Consider the following 18753-nt stretch of genomic DNA (forward strand, 5'->3'; position numbering starts at 1 on the left):
CAGGGTCACACAGGACCTAGCAATTTCCACTCTGAATGACCATAAGGCATGAAACAGGCTATTCAGAAAAGTAAGAGAGCTAGGTCTTCAACCGACAAACCCCTATTCATTAAAACTGACTATATACTTCCAGGGGAAAGTATGGGCATTCAACAAAATACAAGATTTCCAAGCTTTTGTAAAGAAAAGACCAGAGCTCAGTGGAAAGTTTGACATCCAAACACAAAGAACAAGAAAACATGAAAAGGTAAATATGAAGGAAAGGGAAAAGTAGAAAAAAGATACCTTTTTCTTTTATTCAAACTCTCATCTATAAGTACTACATTTATATAAAATCATATATATTAATATGTGGGGAAAATGTAATGTGTAACTCTCAAAAATTTTATGTATCATTAGAATAGTAAGAAGAACCACAGATAGGGAAAGTTTGAGGCATCAAGATGATTTGGAGAAAGGGGGGGGATAGAAAGAAAAAGGGAGAGGGGAAATCATTGATGGTACTAATATATACTCCAAGAAATGGAAAAAAAACTAAATAGAATAATTATTCTCACAAAAAAATACACACGGGAAGGGGAGGGGAAGAATTCTCCTATGAGAAGGAGAGGAAGACAGTTTTTACTTAAACCTTACTCTTAGTGAAGTCAACTCTGAGAGGGAAGAGCATCTAGATCCATTGGGATCTTGAATTTTATCTTATGCAACAGGGTAAGGGAGAAGGGAAAACGAAGGGGGCATACAGAAAAAGGGAGGGAAAGAGACAGGGAAGGGGAAGGGAACAATTAGGGAGGGGTTAAAAAGGGAAAGATATCAAGTGAGGGGACTAGGGGGACTGATTTAAAGTAAATAATTGACTTAAAAGGTTATAGCTAAAAAAGAAAGGTCAGAATTAGGGGAGGATATCAAAATGCCAGGGAGTCCAGAAGTGACAACCATAACTTTGAACGTTACTGGGATAAACTCACCAATAAAATGTAGACAAATAGCAGAATGGATTAGAATCCAAAATCCTGCCATATGTTGTCTTCAAGAAAGACACATGAGGCACGTAGATACTGACAAGGTCAGAATTAAAGCATGGAGTAAGACCTTCAGGGCCTCAACTGATAGAAAGAAGGCAGGAGTTGGAATCATGATATCTGATAAAGCCAAAGCAAAACTAGACCTGATTAAAAGGGATAGGGAAGTTGAATATAATTTGTTAAAAGGGACTATAGATAATTAGGAAATATCACTAATCAAAATGTATGCACCAAATGGTATAGCACCCAAATTTCTAATAGAAAAACTATGAGAATTGAAGGAGGAAATAGACAATAAAACCATATTAGTGGGATATTTGAACCAACCACTATCAAAATTAGATAAATCAAATAAAAAAATAAATAAAAAAGGTAAAAGTAGTGAAGGAAATCTTAGAAAAATTAGAGTTAATAGACATATGGAGAAAAATAAATAGGGACAAAAAGGAATACAACTTCTCAGCACCACAAGGCAGATTCACAAAGATTGACCATACACTAGGTCACAGAAACATGGCATGCAAATGCAGAAAATCAGAAATAATAAATGTAGCCTTTTCAGATCATAGGGCAATAAAAATAATGATCAGCAAGAGTACATGGAGAACCAAATCAAAAATTAATTGGAAATTAAATAATATGATACTCCAAAATTGGTTAGTTAGAGAAGAAATCATAGAAACAATTAAAAATTTCATTGAGGAAAATGACAATGGTGAGACATCCTTTAAAATCTTATGGGATGCAGCCAAAGCAGTACTCAGAGGAAAATTCATATCCCTGAGTGCATATATTTTTTTGTTCTCTTTTTTTAATTTTATTTTTTAATAGTATTTTATTTGATCATTTCCATGCATTATTCATTAAAGACAAAGATCATTTTCTTTTCCTCCCTCCCACCCCCTGTAGCTGACGTGTGATTCCACTGGGTATCACATGTGTTCTTGATTCAAACCCATTGCCATGTTGTTAGTATTTGCATTAGAGTGTTCATTTAGAGTCTCTCCTCTGTCATGTCCCCTCAGCCATTGTAGTCAGGCAGTTGCTTTTCCTCGGTGTTTCTACTCCCTCAGTTTGTCCTCTGCTTATGGATAGTGTTTTTTCTCCTAGATCCCTGCAGATTGTTCAGGGACATTACACTGCCACTAATGGAGAAATCCATTACGTTCGATTATACCACAGTGCATTAGTCTCTGTGTACAATGTTCTCCTGGTTCTGCTCCTCTCGCTCTGCATCACTTCCTGGAGGTTGTTCCAGTCTCCATGGAATTCCTTCACTTTATTATTCCTTTTTGCACAATAATTTTCCATCACCAACATATTTTTAGAGGTTTATTAAAGGTTAAAGATTAAAGAAAATACAGAATAAGAAAAAACACGTGCCTAAGCCAGAGGCCAAGGCCAGATAACCTCAGATCACAGAAGAGATGCATCTGCTCCAAAATGGAAGACCAAAAGAGGACCCAAAAACCTTTGCCACCAGCTTAAATCCTTCCTCGATCTCGGCCCACCTCAGAAGTCCCATGAGATTACAAAGCATTTTGGGGAAGTGGAGCAAAGGCTTGTGGGGATTGTAGTCCTGTATTCGAGTCTATTTTTTACAGAAGGGGGCTTTGCAGTCCCAGATCTCAGACTATATTATAAAGCAGTGGTCATCAAAACAATTTGGTACTGGGTAAGAGACAGAAAGGAGGATCAGTAGAATAGACTTGGGGTAAGTGACCTCAGCAAGACAGTATATGACAAACCCAAAGATCCCAGCTTTTGGGACAAAAACCCACTATTTCATAAAAACTGCTGGGAAAATTGGAGGACAGTGTGGGAAAGATTAGGTTTAGATGAACACCTCACACCCTTCACCAAGATAAATTCAAAATGGGTGAATGACTTGAACATAAAGAGGGAATCTATAAGAAAATTAGGTGAGGTGGTAGGAAGGGGGTGGGGGGAGGAAAAGAAAATGATCTTTATTTCCAATGAATAATGTTTGGAAATGACCAAATAAAATAATGTTTAAAGTGAAAAAAAAAGAAAAGAAAAGATGCTTAAATAGTAAGTCTTGCACTACAGCAGACCCTTGGCATCTCCCTGTTTTTCTCCACACCATTTAAAGGATCATTCTGTTTCTTCAATCAGGAGAAATTCTCAGGAGGGTTCCCTGGGATAGATCAGATACCAGGGGAGTCCCAATCACCAAATATTCCAGGAGATCTTTAGTGTAAGGGGTGAAATGAAGGAAAGCAAAACTTTGCAAAATAGGATGTGCATAAGAAAAATGTGTATAAGAAAAAGCAAAGTTTTGCAGGAGGGTCTGCTCACATGCACAGAACTGAAAGAGGAGTTCCAGAATTGGGGGAAGGAATAAAACAGGGAACTAGAAGGAGCTAGATGTCTATTGTTCCTGTACACTGGGGAGAGTGGAGAGGTTATTTCCTGTGGCCAATTTGTCCTTTAGGAGGTAACTGACCTTTCCCTACAGAAACCCAAAGGTTCCTGTATTTCCTGTCATCAAGATATTCCCAAGCTAATTTCTATCCCTGTCTTCAGTTACCATCTCCTGAGATCCTGTGAGCTTCTATATTTTTGTGAGATCCTTGCTGTGTGTGTTGTGTGAGGTGCCAAGATCCAGAAAAATGCCATTGACAACAGGCCAGCCATCTTGGCCTTTGGTCACTGGGCTACAAGGGGGAACTCATCGCCGTTCTAGCTATCTCATTCTGATAAACTGTTTACTAGTCTATAAATATTTTTGGACCAGTAGATCAGGGTAATTAGTTAGCTTATTTGGTATAGTTAGGCAGAGTAGGATAGTGTAGCCTACAGATCTATGAAAATGGTCTGTGAGGGCCTGTAGTGGGTTTTGGGTGGAGAAACAAGATTATTAGGTTTAGGGACACCTTTTCCCTTCCTCATCTTTTCTCTTTACCTTAGTATAAATAAACTTATATTACTATTTAACAACAAGAAGTCAGATAATGTTTTACTTTGTAAATTCCTTCTCAGGCCTTCACAGGCCTGAAGCCTAGTGGTTGAGTAATATACTAAACTGTGAAACCATCAAGACTGAAAAACCATCTACCCATCATGCTCATGTATTTTATTAGCCATTTTATTCCTTATTTCCCTCTTTATTGTCTGCATTTAATTCTATGGGTCCACATTTATATTTTAATATAATTTTAATTTCATTCCTTCTACCACCACAACTTAGATTCCTTTATACATTTCCAATTTGTGATATTCTTGGCCATTGAATCCCATAGATCCACAATAGATAAAGAACCCAGAACATTGGAGATCATTTCCTATGCTTTTTAATGTTAAATGGAGAACAATAACTCTCAGGCTATTTGCCTGTCTTGATGTGTCTTGATATCACTATCCTACATTTTTTTCCTGGTCATTTATTTCTTTAGTCCTATCTTAAACAGTACTCCTTATTTAGAAGTAGTAGTTGATAAACTCCTACCACTTTCTTCATTCCCCTCTTTGTTCCTCCATTCCTCTTTGGCTTGCTCACATCTTTGTTTTATATATATATATATATATAATTTAATTCTATACTAATGCACATAACCTAGATTAGGATTGTTTACAAAGACTGATCTTTGCATCAAAGAGAATTTCAAAGCAGTGAAGTGCACAACTAAATGAGCCATCTCTCTTGAGTTGATTCATTTCTTGGTCCAGCTGATTGTTGATCTGGTAAACATGACCAAGGAAAATACACTGATGGTCCATTCAGTGGGTGTTATGAACTGGATAATTTATAGTCAAACAGTCCTTGGTTATTTTGTCAGTGTGGATGGTTAGGCCCATCCATGGAGGAGCTTTTATATTTTTTTGGTTCCATCTACTAAGACTAATGTTCTTTACTAACACAAACTCAAATTCTTTCAATGAATAAATGCTTATGAAGCACCTATTATGTGTCATTTATCTTTTAGGCCCTGGGTAATGTAAAAGAGAGAATCTACAGGGCAAGCAGTAAAGATGATGTATATAGTTAAACAAAAAATTTCAAAATTTGCAAAATAAATGTACATAATTATGGGTAGGGTGCACTAGTTGATGGTAAGTATCTGGGATGTCCTCAACAGAGATTCTAAGTGGGGGAAATGAGGATGATATATATTCAAGATATGGGACAAAATCTTTGGAAAAGATCAAATGTTCTTTCAAAGGTTCTTAATGGAATTCTCCACTTAAAAAGTAGCAAGACACAACTAGAAGTCCAATTTGGTTAAACCTTCAAGTACATGAAGGGGGTCAAAGTACAACAACCCTGGAAAAGTCCTTTGAAACAGCTTGCAAAAAGGTTTTATATATCAAAAAGGGATTTTTGTTTTCTGTCCTAGTGAAAAGTTGTCCCTGGAATTGAACAAGTAGGACAGTGATATGATCAGTATTGTGCTTATGCAATATCATTTTTAAAGGTATTTAAGTGTGAAGTAGAGAGAGGCCAAGATTAAACAGAGAGAATAATTGGACAGACTTTTTCATAAGGTAGATAGAGGCGATGAGGGCATGAAAATGTGTGTTAATCATATTAGTTAATGGAAAGACACAGATGTCAGCGATTTTGTGGAAGTGGATTCAATAAGACTTGATACCTAGTTAAATATGTGGGTTTTGGGATATCAAGAAGTTGAGTGTAGTTTTTGTAGTTTTTATCTGGTTAAACAGAAAGGTGAAGATTACTTTTGATAGTAGGAAGTATTGAAGATGGATGCTTTTAAGATAAATATAATGAGTTATATATTTTTCACATGTTTAGTTTCATATGACATCTGGTTAACAATATTCAGTAGGCAATTGGAGGTGTGATTGTTACTTACAGAAGAGTGACAAACACCTTCAAAATAGAAAATATCTCCCTTTTTGGATATATCAATTAATATTCATAATTGGAGAATATCTTAAAATTATCTATTGAGGAACATTTCATCCTCATTTCCCCCACTTAGAAACTCTTCAGGATATCTGCTAAACATCTTCCTTTTATTTTAATGACATAAAGGACCCTTTTGTCTATATTGTTTCTTGACTAAGGAAAGTTTTTGATTTAACAGACCAAAACACCCTCTTAGAGGAAGCTAACTGCTCATAGTGTATAATCTTTGTGATGTATTGCTAGAATATCCTTTCTAGTATTGTCTTTAAACTTCTTGCATCAATATTTGTTAGGGAGATTCTTCCATAGTTTCCTTTCTCTATTATTTTCTCTCCTTGTTTTAGGTATCAGCACCATATTTATGTTATAAAAGTAAATTGGAAGAATTCCTTCTTCATTTATTTTTCCAAATAGTTTGTATGGTATTAAAGTTTATTGTTCCTTGAACATTTGGTGAAATTCGCATATGAATCTTGTAGACAGAATATTATGGGTTTTTGGTTTTTAATCCATTCTCTTAACCTCTTCCATTTTATGGAAGAGTTCATCCCACTTACAATCACAATTATGATCACTAACTGTGTTACTTTCCTTATTCTACCCTTATTTATTCTTCTCTCCTTTCAGCCTTTCACTGTTCACAGATGTTTTGCTTTTGACCACCACCTCTCCCAATTCAGCCTCTCTTCTAAATAATTATTGATTTGAGAAATGCAAATTAAAAAACTTTGAGATAACATCCCACTCTTAACAGACTGCCTAAAATAATAGAAATTGGAAATTAGAAATGTTGAAGTAGATCTAGAAAATTTCAAATACTAATATACACTTGGTGGAACTGTGAACTCCATACATTTTGTAGAGCAGTCTGGAATTCTTCCCAAAGAATTATAAAACTTTATATACCCTTTGACCAAGCAATGCAACTAGTGGATCTGTTTCCCTAGGTGATCAGAGATAAAGGAAAAGAATATATGTGTGTGTGTTTCTCTCTCTCTCTCTCACTCTGTGAATTGCTCTTAGAATCAAAATATAATAGAATCTATATAAATATTTCAAGTGCTTTGGAAGCTTTATTTCCCTTATTTTGTAAACTTTGTAGTATTTTGGAATAAAAACACTTATATTATTGCCTCCAAGATTTTGTCATTACTATAGAGAAATGCTGTTAATTTTTGAGGATTTATTTTGTAGCCCCAACTATGTTCAAGATATTAATTGCCCCAATTCGCATCTTTTATGATTCCCTGGGGTTTTTCAAGTAAACCATATATCATAAGCAAGTAGGGATGATTTTCTTTTCTTTTGACTTTTATTTTATATCTCCAATTTCTTTTTCTTTTGTCATATTACTATTGCTAGCATTATACCAAATAACAGTGAGGAGAAAGAGAGCATCCTTGCATTACTATTAGATTTACTTATAAAGGTTCCAGTGTATCTGAATGATACATGTTGCTGGTTTTCAGTTTTAGATAGATATATACAGATATTAAAATATCTATTTTTGCCTTTATTTTGTAGGGATTTATAAAAAAATAAGTGTAATACTTTGTCAAAGGTTTTTCTTATACCTATTGAGATAATCATGTAATTTGTGATTTAAAATTTTTATTAGTTTGTTGATTGTTTTCCTAATGTAGAGTCATCTTACATCTATGGTAAAAATTCAACTTGGTCATGATGAATGATTTTTGGATCAACTGATATTGACTATTCATTTTTTATTCATATTCATATTCAAATTTCATTTATTTTAAAATAAATATTCATTATAATATTGGTTTCATATTCCTCATGCTTTGCTCTTCCTTGGTTAGGTGTTAAGATTATATTTAATCAATAGATTTTGTCTAATCAATAGGAATTTTTATTTAGAAGGGAAAAACCAAAATAGTGACCTGAGAAGTTTTAATTCCATGAGGAGTGCAGCGAATAAGGGATTAAATAATGACAAAATCAATGAAGTAAAGAATAAATGTCTAGAATAGATAGAAAGAGAAAATAAAAATTAAGGGAAAATAGACAATAGATTCTATGATTAGAAGAGCATGACATGTATTTCCCTCCATTTGTCCTGAATATTTTGCCCCTGAAAAATAGAACTCCTTTCCACTCTTCTATCTGTGAAGATGGAATTACATCAGTTCAAATATTACAATTTGATATATTTTTGGAAATGTTGTTTCCATTGCTCTCTTTAACTCACTCTTAAGTCTTTCCTGCTCCTACTTTTTTTTATCCCTTTTACTTTTAGTTTCTTGTTCTTTCTTGCTTTATCTAATTATTTGACTGCTCTCCTCTATTTTTTCTCTGAGATAAATGGTCAAGTAATATCCCCCTTCTTCTCCATGTAAATTTGATTTTTTTCATTAGTTTTATAAATTTAATTTTATGTGCCTTTTCTCAAAAAGGATTTATTCCCCTTATTCTTTTCATTATTAGTTTCCTCACTCTTTCTCTTTATACTCATATTTTGATCATGACCCTCAGACTTATTTAGTTCTTTGGTTTCTGTATCCCTTATAAAACTGAATCTTCAAAGGAGTTCTTTCATCTAAACCATTTATCTGTTAATTCTATGTAGATCTTGCCTCTTTGACTTTGTGTGTGTGTGTGTATGTGTGTGTATGTGTGTGTATGATGAGAAGGAAGATATTGCCTCATAGTAGGAATTTTCTTTTTTTTTTAATTTTAGAGTATTTTATTTGATCATTTCCATGCATTATTCATTAAAGACAAAGATAATTTTCTTTTCCTCCCTCCCACCCCCCCGTAGCTGACGTGTGATTCCACTGGGTATCACATGTGTTCTTGATTCAAACCCATTGCCATGTTGTTAGTATTAGCATTAGTGTGTTCGTTTAGAGTTTCTCCTCTGTCATGTCCCCTCAGCCATTGTAGTCAGGCAGTTGCTTTTCCTCGGTGTTTCTACTCCCTCAGTTTGTCCTCTGCTTATGGATAGTGTTTTTTCTCCTAGATCCCTGCAGATTGTTCAGGGACATTACACTGACACTAATGGAGAAGTCCATTATGTTCGATTATACCACAGTGTGTTTGTCTCTGTGTACAATGTTCTCCTGGTTCTGCTCCTCTCGCTCTGCATCACTTCCTGGAGGTTGTTCCAGTCTCCATGGAATTCCTCCACTTTATTATTCCTTTTTGCATAATAATATTCAATCACCAACATATACCACAATTTGTTCAGCCATTCCCCAATTGATGGGCATCCCCTCATTTTCCAGTTTTTGGCCACCACAAAGAGCTCAGCTATGAATATTTTTGTACAAGCCTTTTGGTCCATTATCTCTTTGGGGTACAGACCCAGCAGTGCTATGGCTGGATCAAAGGGTAGACATTCTTTTATCGCCTGTTGCGCATAGTTCCAAATTGCCCTCCAGAATGGCTGGATCAGTTCACAACTCCACCAGCAATGGATTAATGTCCCTACTTTGCCACATCCCCTCCAGCATTCATTACTTTCCATAACTGTCATGTTAGCCAATCTGCTAGGTGTGAGGTGATACCTCAGAGTTGTTTTGATTTGCATCTCTCTGATTATAAGAGATTTAGAACACTTCTTCATGTGCTTATTAATAGTTTTGATTTCTTTATCTGAAAACTGCCTATCCATGTCTCTTGCCCATTTATCAATTGGGGAATGGCTTTATTTTTTTGTACAATTGATTTAGCTCTTTATAAATTTGAGTAATTAAACCTTTGTCAGAGGTTTTTGTGAAGATTTTTTCCCAATTTGTTGTTTTCCTTCTGATTTTAGTTACATTGGTTTTGTTTGTACAAAAGCCTTTTAGTTTGATGTAGTCGAAATTATTTATTTTACATTTTGTGATTCTTTCTATGTCTTGCTTGGTTTTAAAGTCTTTCCCCTCCCAAAGGTCTGACATGTATACTATTCTGTGTTTACCCAGTTTACTTATGGTTTCCTTCTTTATGTTTAAGTCTTTCACCCATTTTGAATTTATCTTGGTGTAGGGTGTCAGGTGTTGATCAATTCCTAATCTCTCCCACACTGTCTTCCAATTTTCCCAGCAGTTCTTATTGAATAGTGGATTTTTGTTCCAAGACCTGGGATCTTTGGGTTTATCGTATACTGTCTGGCTGAGGTCACTTGCCCCCAGTCTATTCCACTGATCCTCCTTTCTGTCTCTTAGCCAGTACCAAATTGTTTTGATGACTGCTGCTTTGTAATATAGTTTGAGGTCTGGGACTGCAAGGCCCCTCTCATTTGTGTTTTTTTTTTGTTATAGCAAATGAACTTTGTTATGGTTTTTTCCAAATCAGTAAAGAAATTTTTTGGGAGTTCCATGGGTATGGCACTAAATAGATAAATAAGTTTGGGTAGGATGGTCATTTTTATTATATTGGCTCATCCTACCCATGAGCAGTTAATGTTTTTCCAATTGCTCAAGTCTACTTTTAGTTGTGTGGCGAGTGTTTTGTAGTTATGTTCATATAGTTCCTGTGTTTGTCTCGGGAGGTAGATTCCTAGGTATTTTATTTTGTCTGAGGTGATTTTGAATGGGATTTCTCTTTCTAGTTTTTGCTGCTGAGCTTTGTTGGAGATATATAGAAAAGCTGATGACTTATGTAGGTTTATTTTGTATCCTGCAACTTTGCTAAAGTTGTTGATTATTTCAATTAGCTTTTTGGTGGAATCTCTAGGATTCTTTAAGTAGACAATCATGTCATCTGCAAAGAGTGATAACTTGGTCTCTTCCTTGCCTATTTTGATGCCTTCAATTTCTTTTTCTTTTCTAATTGCTACTGCTAGTGTTTCTAGTGCAATGTCAAATAGTAGAGGTGATAATGGGCATCCTTGTTTCACTCCTGATCTTATTGGGAATGCATCTAGTTTATCTCCATTGCAAATGATATTAGTTGATGGTTTTAGATATATACTGTTTATTATTTTTAGGAATGACCCTTCTATTCCTATGCTTTCTAGTGTTTTTAATAGGAATGGGTGTTGTATTTTATCAAAGGCTTTTTCTGCGTCTATTGAGATAATCATGTGGTTCTTGTTGGTTTGCTTGTTGATGTGGTCAATTATGTGGATGGTTTTCCTAATATTGAACCAGCCCTGCATCCCTGGTATAAATCCTACTTGATCATGGTGAATGACCCTTCTGATCACTTGCTGGAGTCTTTTTGCTAGTATCTTATTTAAGATTTTTGCATCTATATTCATTAGGGAGATTGGTCTATAGTTTTCTTTCTCTGTTTTTGACCTGCCTGGTTTTGGAATCAGTACCATGTTTGTGTCATAAAAGGAGTTTGGTAGAACTCCCTCTTTGCTTATTATGTCAAATAGTTTGTATAGTATTGGGATTAACTGTTCTCTGAATGTTTGATAGAATTCACTGGTGAATCCATCAGGCCCTGGGGATTTTTTCTTAGGAAGTTCTTTGATGGCCTGTTGGATTTCATTTTCTGATATGGGATTATTTAAGAATTCTATTTCCTCTTCTGTTAGTCTAGGCAGTTTGTATTTTTGTATATATTCATACATATCACTTAAATTGGTATGTTTATTGCCATATAATTGGGCAAAGTAATTTTTAATGATTGCCTTAATTTCCTCTTCCTCAGAGGTGATGTCCCCCTTTTCATCTTTGATGCTGTTAATTTGCTTTTCTTCCTTCCTTTTTTAAATTAGATTGACCAGTACTTTGTCTATTTTGTTTGTTTTTTCAAAGTACCAGCTTCTTGTCTTATTTATTAAATCAATAGTTCTATCACTTTTGATTTTATTAATTTCTCCCTTAATTTTTAGGATTTCTAGTTTGGTTTTCTGCTGGGGGTTTTTAATTTGGTCACTTTCGAGTTTTTTTATTTGCATTTCCAATTGATTGATCTCTGCTCTCCCTAATTTGTTAATATATGCACTCAGGGATATGAATTTACCTCTGATTACCGCTTTAGCTGCATCCCAAAAGGTTTGAAAGGATGTCTCATCATTGTCATTTTCCTCGATGAAATTATTAATTGTTTCTATGATTTCTTCTCTAACTAAATGATTTTGGAGTGTCATATTGTTTAGTTTCCAATTAGTTTTTGATTTGGTTTTCCATGTACCATTACTGATCATTATTTTTATTGCCTTGTGGTCTGAAAAGGCCACAAATGTTTTATAAACATTTTTTATAAACATTATTCCTTGTTTATTTCTAGGTCTTCATGATGAGGTGTATATTCATTTCCCTTTATTTTGCTATACTTATTCACATCGGAGAGGATGGTTTTAGCTGGTCTGGAGCCCATATTTTCTCTGTTTTTAATATCTTACCTGCTAGATTATATGCTTATGCTCAAATTCTCTTATTAATTTTTTTTTCCTTCTGGGATTTTTGTATTTGTCATTTGTTTAAAAACTATTTCTCTATTTTTCACTTCTGGATTCCTTCCAGAATGCTAGTGTTGTTTCCCAGGGGACAAGACTTTACAGTGGTTTCAGCTTCCTCACAGGTTGTGGATTTCTTATTATCTATCCAAGTCATTATCCCAAATGTCTTGTTGGGAAACAAAATCACCTCTGGCTTGGTGCTATAGGGAAGATGTAAGGAAATAGTGAATCCTCTATCCTGTCATTCACATGACTCAGAAGCACACTAAACGCATTTAATATTAGGGAATTATTGCTTTTTCTAGCCACTACCCCAGAAAGGTATTCTGTTTGTGAGAAGAGTGTGTAACCCCTATTATCTGAGTCTTATCTCATAGCCTTCTATTGACTCTATTAATATGGTTTCTTGGTGTAAGTTCTTCTCTACTCTTTTTCTGTTCTGGGAAGTTGTATACATAGATGTATAATTCTTTTTTGTTTATTTCTCAGCTCCCTGTGGCAAACTGGTGCAACTCCTTACCATTATGTGAGGGCTGGTGCAGATTGAATTAATCAGTTGTCACAGACCACTTAAAGTAAATAAAAGTCTGCTAGTCCAGATATCTCTGTCAAGTTTGAGTCTACTGACTCAAACAATGAAAGTTACGAACTAGGAATAGTATTAAAACTAGATTTTATTCTAGTACCCACTCTTAGTTATTATAATAAGTTTATAGATAGCCAATATTAAAAGGCAAAGGCAGCTAAGTGGCATAGCAGGTAGAGCACTGAACCTGGGAAGACCTGAGTTCAAATATGGACTCAGATAGTAACTAGCTATGGGAATCTACTATACTAACTGACTATGGGCATCACTTTACCCTGTTTACCTCAGTTTTCTTATTTGTAAAATGAATTGAAGAAGGAAATGGTAAACTACTCAAGGATTTTTGCTAAGATAATCCCATGAATGACCAGTTCTTTACAGAATAATAAGTGGTAATCAATGTTTATGATTTAGATCAAGTTTTCAGGAGAAGGTATGACAAGGGCTGCAACATTTTTATATAGTAGTTATGCCAGGATAATGATATCAAGAAAACAGTAGAATTGCTATAGCACTTAATGGATATATTAAAAAGGGAATGTATTACATCAGTAGTAGTCTCTCGGTAACTGAGGATGATGATTTTCGTTGTATGTTTTTGGGCACAAAGACACTTGAGTGTGAAGATTGAAGTGGAAAAGTCGATGCACAGAGACAATCCCACTCTCTCAGCATTGGAAACCTGGGTCCATTGGCACAGAAAGTCATTACACCTGGAGACTTCCTCAGCTGCATTCGATGGCCATGTTGTTCGTTGTGCTCTAACATTCCCTAAGCAGTCCACAGTGCTTTGCTGTATCGCCATCTCAGCCATTGAACCTTCTTGTTGGTTTCTTCCGCCTGTTCCGCCGAAACAGTCTTCACATGCTGGGTGAGCAAAGCCCTAGTATTATGTATTTATGTGTTACATAAATAAGGAATAATGAGTATATTATATAAGGATCTCCAGTTTCAAAATTCACTCTCTTCATAACTTTCAAAGGGATGTTCTTAGAATATAGATCTGACTATGTCATTGTCCTGTTTGATTGAGGCTGAGATTGTGCTAGTAGAAAATATTAGGAGAGTAGGTCGAAACTTTAGAATGTCACAGTAGTTCTGACATGAGATCTATGGTGATGGAAATGATATGAACTTAATAATACATCTGGGAAAGAACCAAGGATTCCTTGACCATGTGCCATCCAGACATGACTTCCTTTGGAGTCACCACTCCATGCAAGCCCATGCATTAAGTCCATCAGTGAATTTACATAGTTTAAGTTTTGCAGATTTACAATGAGTTGTGTCAAGAATTGAATGGAATGAAAAATGAAAGGCAAGCACGTATTTGAAAGGTTTCTCAGTGTTTTTATTTAACTGCTTCAAGGTGAAACAATAATCACTTTTTGTAATTGGTTATAATCCAGCTTGTGCTACATTGCTACAGAATTACATGATATATCAAAAATCAAACATATGGGCAAGCTAAAGGGTAATGGAGGAAGAAAGAGGAGAATATAAAGCCAGGAGGATCCCTAACTCAGGGAATACTAAGCCATTTCTGGCCATGTGTAAGAAGTCTGAGATTTAAGGTATCTTTCACCTGTGCCCTAGCATGGGACAGAGCAATGGAACAATTGCTGCCTGGAGGGAATAGCTGTTTTTTCAGAAAGCTATGTTTAGTCTTTTCTCAGGCCAAGGGTAAAATTTCTTTGAAAGAATAGAAATTCTCACTGGTTTAGGGATGACTGACAAAACTATTCCAGAAAAAAATAACAAATTAAGCATTCCAAATGCCAAGGAAGAAGAAAACTTTGTCTCCACTGCTGCAGATGAGAAATACAGAACTACTTTAATGAAAGCAAAGTTCAACCAACCTGCCAATAGATCAAGTCCTGGGTGGGAAGTGGGTGAACTCATTTTAAAATTGTGTCATTCTGTTTTCAGAATAAATTCCTTAATAAGTTATGAAAGACACCAAAATTCCAATTAACAGAGGTCTATAAGTGACTGATAGAAACTATTTTTGTTACCTGCATGATAATATAGTGAAATAGACAGAAGGCTACAGTATCCTTATTATTGAATATCTACTATGTATAAAGTTCTGTCCATGGTACTGGGGAACATAAACAAAGAATGCCACCAAAGAACACCTGCTCTCAAGAAGCTTTCAAATCTAGATGGATAGATAAGATGTGAATATTAAATAATAGGATGAGCTAACCATGATATAAAGTCTGGTGTGCAAGAAGTTTAATTTCTATTTTTGAAGCTATTTCAGTACAGACAAATTACATCACTTCTCAGCAAGGTAAACAAATTACAACTGAGTTGTCAGTCTGCATCTGTGGATGGAATTCTTCTGCTGGGAGTTCTCTTTAATTGATAAAACTAGTTTTCTCAACCCCCCCACCCCTGAAAGAAGCCAAGACATATGATTATGTAGTAGCAAAATAATGACATTAAGAGGTGGAGAAGATGGAGACAAATATTAATGAAATTACTCATTCATCAGGAAATAAAAGGGCAGGAGGAGTTTACCAACAACTACTTCTCAGTCAAAGACTGAGGAAATGAATGACCAGAAAAAGAGGTGGGATTGTCTTATAGTGATATCAAAAGATTATAGATGGACAGTCTGAATGTTGCACTGGTCCCCAGGAAATGATAAAAAGGCATTGGAAAGGACCTGTAGTTTACTGGATACTTCATCCTTGGGTGATAGATAAATTTTTTGCAGGATGAAAAGGTTTAGTGGAACCCTTGCATGTATTGGTGGAAGAAATGTACTATGAATGAGATTAAAGATTGATTGCAATGAAGGTGTGACATAATGGAAACTAACTTGGAGGAGAAAGAAAAAAGGAAGGGACAGAGTATGTCAGAATCTTTTGAGATATTTGTTGTCTGAGATTACTCTAACATCTGATCTGTCTCAGAGAACCTTTCATAGATTTTCCTGATTTAAGCATCAGAACCATTCTTTATTTGATATGGAGAGAAACAGGGAGATGCCAGGGACATGTTCTATTGTAGCACTCTCAGTGTCTGAACACTATGTCTGATGTCCTAATGATATCTACCTATCCCTGTGGATATAGGCCCCATAGCTTTTCATTAAAATTTTTTTTATTTAATGCCGATTATGTTAAATTCATTAGTTATCCAGAACCTCACTCCCCAAGGAGTCTATTATTTGTTCTCACTTAATTTCCCCAGACACCTTTAGCAGACTGAGTGAATAAGATAAGTAGGTAGAAAAACCCATATTCTTACCCAGAATGGTTAGACTTTTTCTTTGGAAATTCACAGACACAAGTCTGTACATTCCTTCTCATTTGCAGTATCCCAGCTTCCTTTCAGCTCTAGTATAAGATTTCTGACTTTTAGCCAACAGTTAGTTGAGAGACAAAAGAGTGGCCAGCAGCACTAAGTCTTTGGAGATGGGAATCAGTCATAAAGATGCTTGTGAGGTGTAATGTTGTAGGGACCAGATTTAGGCTATGCTCTAAAATGTCCATAAAATTGAAATCTTGAAGTAAACTGAGGAAGAATAGCAGAGATAAGACAATTCAATTTCCTTATTTATAGGAGAGGAAACTGAGTCTAAAGGAGGTCAAGGTCCCAGAGATCATGATCAATAACTGGAATTTTAAGTCTAGGTGAACTTCCTCAAAGCTCAATGCAAATTTATTAATAGTCTCAACCCATAGGGTAACTATTCCATGACATAGATAACAGCTTCACAATGTTCCTCCCACCTGCCTGCACTATTCTTCATCTTTGAATCCTACCAAGGGCTTTGGGGTTATTCTGACCACTGATGAACTCTATGAAGCACTATGAGAAAAGTAAGTATGAAAATAATTTTCACATGTTATATTTTATCATCTTGTATCTGTGAAGATTCTGATTGCTTCCCTATTTCCCCCATATAAGAACATAGTGTTCAGAGAAATCTACTTCAAGTATCAAAATTTGTAGAATATAAGAAAAAAGAAAACAGAAACTTATTAAATTACTTTAAATATTTCAGGGAAAAAGATAAATTATAGCTTTTAGTAAATGACAAGATGTTTGAATTTTACATTCCCATAATAGTTGAGGTGGAGGTAGGTTTAGGAAGTGCATTATGTGTGCCCTTCTGTGATCTATAGCATATTTGGAAAATCTCCCTCAGGAAAGATATCATATACCAATGGTGCTAGAATCCCACAATTGAGGGGAAATTCCATTCGTTACAAATTGATTTTCTTCAATTGATGTCCCTGACCTTTATTTTGTTTACTATTTTAATAAAATAAGTGTCAATTCAATTCTCTGGATTTTATGTTTTCAAAAGCATTAATCAGAGAGGGCATCCATAGCTTTCACCAGACTTCAAAAGGTGTCCATGACACAAAAGTTTTAAGAACTCCTACTTAGAGATAAGTTGCACAGCAAATGAACAGATGATGAAGTTTGGGTTTTGAAAGCAAAACACTCATGTGACAATGCTATGGAGAGAGACATAGAAAACTTATAGGGATATAAAATATTGAGTCATTTACCAGTCAACATAAAAATTCCTATTGGAAATAAGCTCTATTGGCTACTCAAACCTTATTGCTAATTCACTTATCAAAAGATTAAAAGGTTTAGAGATAGAAAGGACTTTGGCAATCACCTAGAGATCACCCCATTTAAGAGACAAAGAAACTGAGTCTGAGAGATGATGCGACTTGCATAAAATAACATTATATTTTAAGGGGCAGAGAGTGGTTCAAAAGTTTCTTTGAGATCTCTTCAGACATAGAAGATCTCAGGAAGCAGGCCTCTTCAGAATCAGGATCAGGGTCCAGGAATTTTTCACAAAAAATTCAGCAAAGGTTCACATTCAGAATGTTCTTGAAGTCTGGAAGACAAGGAGCAAAGGTCAGGGGCCTCTGTGACCAGAAGAGTTGGAAGCATGGACAGCCGAGGGTGGTACAGGGAAAGGGAGCCAGAAGGGCCTCAGAAACAGTCAGCATCTTCTACACAGTATTTCTCATAGCCAGCCCTGCTTGCCCTCTGAATTCAGATGTGCCTAACTCTTCCTTCAGGACATCTAGTAAAAGAAACTGGGGACAATAGTATGTATGGGAGAGCAGATGGATGAGCAAAGTCCTGGTGTGGGAAGCAGAAGATGGAATTTTAATAAATAATGATTCAATTAAAATTAAAGTTACTATGATTAACTTTTAAAGTTCAGAAAGTGTGTTCTTCCCTTCAGGCCTATGCGACATGTGTTGCAAGAATTAGAATCCTCTTTAAATATGAGAGGAAAGTAGGTCCTCAGCTATGGAGTGACTTCCTCATGGCCACAGAGCCAGTAAGTGTAAGAATCAGGACATGAAACGAAATTTCCTGAAGGCCCAGGTAGTGCAGTGGAAAAAGTGCCAGCTGTTAAGGCAGGAAGACCTGAGTTCAAATCTAATCTTAGCCATTTGTTAGCTGTGAGATCCTGGGTGAGCTATTTGATCTCTTTTTGCTATAGTTTCTTCAATTGTAGAACTGGGAGAAAAATAACACTTTGCTTCCAGGAAAATGAGATTCAAATGAGATAACAGTGCCTGGCACATATTAAAGGCTATGTAAATGCTAGCTCTTTTTTTTCTCTCAAAGCTTTTAAAAAATGATTTCATGTGTTAACAAATTTCCATGCAGATTTTCCTAAGGTACATCATTTAACTTATCTCTATCCCTCCCTTATTTTTCCCCTCCCAGTCCTGGCAGGGGATTTGATCTGGGTTATACATGTTTTATCATAATGAAATATAATTCCATGTTGTTCATTTTTGTGAGTAATCTTATAATACAAAACCCCCAAATCATAGACCCAAACAAAACAATTGAAAAATCATATGCTTTCAACTGCATT

The sequence above is a fragment of the Monodelphis domestica genome, chromosome 5 (genome assembly GCF_027887165.1).
Source record: "Monodelphis domestica isolate mMonDom1 chromosome 5, mMonDom1.pri, whole genome shotgun sequence".
NCBI classification, from domain to species: Eukaryota; Metazoa; Chordata; class Mammalia; order Didelphimorphia; family Didelphidae; genus Monodelphis; species Monodelphis domestica.